The sequence below is a fragment of the Lagenorhynchus albirostris genome, chromosome 1 (genome assembly GCF_949774975.1).
Source record: "Lagenorhynchus albirostris chromosome 1, mLagAlb1.1, whole genome shotgun sequence".
Classification (NCBI taxonomy): domain Eukaryota; kingdom Metazoa; phylum Chordata; class Mammalia; order Artiodactyla; family Delphinidae; genus Lagenorhynchus; species Lagenorhynchus albirostris.
In genome coordinates this window covers 172,297,698-172,300,019 of record NC_083095.1, presented here as the reverse complement: position 1 = coordinate 172,300,019, position 2,322 = coordinate 172,297,698, and the positions used below count along the sequence as shown (strand labels likewise).

Genomic DNA, 2,322 nt, shown 5'->3' with positions numbered 1-2,322 from the left:
CAGAGGGGACTAAGGTTAAATGAGGTCAGCGGATGGGCCTCTCATCCAACATGACAGGTGACCGTATAAGAAGAGGTGATGTGGACACACAGAGACACACCAGGGATATGCCCACAGAGGAAGGACCACGCAAAGACACTGTAAGAAGGCGGCTGTCTGCAAGCCAAGGAGAGAGGCCTCTGGAGAAACCAACCTTGCTGACACCTTGATCTTGGACTTCCAGCCTCCAGAACTGTGAGAACATAAATGTCTGTTGTTTCAGCCACCAAGTCCTTGGTATTTGTTACGGCAACCTGAGCTGACTAATACACCTGGATTGAATGGTGCTCCCCTAAAAGATATGTCCAGCAGAACCTGTGAATATCACCTTATTCAGAAAAAGTATCTTTGCAGATGTAATTAGGTTAAGGATTTCGAGATGAAAACATTCCAGATTAACCAAGTGGGCCATAAATCCAATGACAGAAGAGCAGAGACGAAACACAGAGACGGCCGCGTGAAGGAGGTGGAGATCGGAATCACGCAGCTGTCAGCTAAGGATTGCTGGCGGCCCCCAGAAGCTAGGAGAGAGGCATGGAAAGGGTTCACCCTCAGAACCCCAGAAAGACCAATCTGCCAACACCTTGATTTCACACTTCCATCCTCCAAAACTGTGAGAGAGTAATTTCCATTGTTTTAAGCCACCCAGTTTGTGGTCATTTGTTATGGCAGCGCTAGGAAACCAATACACAGGGGGACTCACGTTTGGGGCCCTCCGGGCTAGATTTAGTCCCGAGGAAGTGGCTGACCCCACCTCTAAGAGCCAAGCCTCTTGTGCACAGCTCTTGCCAGGTGGTGGACGGAGATGGCTGGTGGAATCAAGCAGGAACGGTTTCCAGCAGCGGTGCTCGGTGGCCTTCAGATGCAAAGACATTTTAGACTTGATGTTTTTCTCTGCTCAGATGGTGTGGACCTCTTGGGGTGAGGAGGGAGAGGGAGAGCCCCATGAAGGAGATAAATGGGTTTCCTGACAGTTAGACAAAGTCTGAGTATTAATGGCAAAAGTAGAAGGGATGTGACCATATGTATGTGCACACTGATTGGAGCGCTATTTACTGGTCACCCAGGGCTGGACTGGCCCCCGTAGGTCTGCTCTGGGCTGTCCTTTTGAACATGGAGATTCCTTACATCTCTATTTCTGCGATCCCTTCTCCAAAAAATGTAATTACAATTCAGGAATTCGATGTTTGAAAGAAAACAACTATTATTGGTTAAGCCAGAGACGGGGTGCTGGAAAATAGTGGGCACCCTTCCCCTCCCCCTGCTCCCTCTGTGCCAAACCCTGGACCCCACAAACCACACAGGCAGAGCCAGATAGCTCCATGGCACTGCCAGGGAGGGGAATCACCGCTTGTTACAGGAGCATCTGTGGCCAGGAATCAGGTGAGGAATTCCTAACATCTCTGGCAGACATGTGGGTGGGTTTACCAAATAGTGGCTCTCCTTCTTGCCAGATGCGTCCTCCGGCTGCAGGATGCTGGCAGCGCTTAGCTCTGGGTACCCTCATCTTCTCTCTGTTTGGCAAATTCTTTCTTGGTTTTCTCTGTGCCCTGGTCCACTTCACACACTGTGTGGGTGTAAGTTAAGGAAATACATGATCACGGCCCATGGGGGTGGGGGAACCTGGTGCCGGGAGAGGCTGGAACTGACCTAAGGGCTTGGAGTCAACCAGGAGCCTTCCTGGGATAAGGTGAAGCCCAAATCAGGGCAGGGCGTTTGGGCTTTGCCACTGGAGGCCAAATGTTAGAGGGAGCAGATTTTTGAAATAATGGTTTTAAAAGACTGTAAAGTTGAAAGCTGGTGACTTTTTAAAAACATTTTTTAGTTTTTTTGGCTCCGCGGCAAGTGGGATCTTAGTTCCCCTACCAGGGATTGAACCGGTGTCCCCTGCGTGGGAAGCATGGAGTCTTAACCACTGGACCACCAGGGAAGTCTCTTAAGCTGGTAACTCTTGAGGAAGCGCCCTACCATACTCCTTGCCTCTCCCATCCCCACCCGAGGGCAGCTCTCTGGCTGGGATGGCCAGGTGACCCCTGTCCCTGTGTCAGCTACGGTGGACACGGGGGTGCAGAGAGGAGGCTTTGTCTATGTAGGGAGCACTCTCCCCTCGCCATCGGGCATATGGTTGTTCCATTGACCTGAGGGCACCTTTCACACTTTGATCTTCTACTGCCAAAATGGCTACTAGAGCGAGCTATAAACTTGGGGAGAGATTCTCTTTGGAGGAAGACGGACTCCTGTGCACCTGGAGAAGGACCAGGCAGAGGGATCGGAGAATGTGGA

The 2,322-nt window shown here is 51.0% G+C and overlaps 1 long non-coding RNA gene across 1 annotated transcript; it reads right to left on the bottom strand.

Moving 5' to 3' along the window:
- Positions 1-391: 391 nt before the first annotated feature.
- On the bottom strand, positions 392-1,544 carry LOC132504069 (uncharacterized). The gene is made up of 3 exons (XR_009534719.1): positions 1,468-1,544; positions 743-895; positions 392-560 (listed from the first exon to the last, which is right to left on the bottom strand). It is a non-coding gene; the product is annotated as an uncharacterized LOC132504069 (long non-coding RNA).
- Positions 1,545-2,322: the final 778 nt, after the last annotated feature.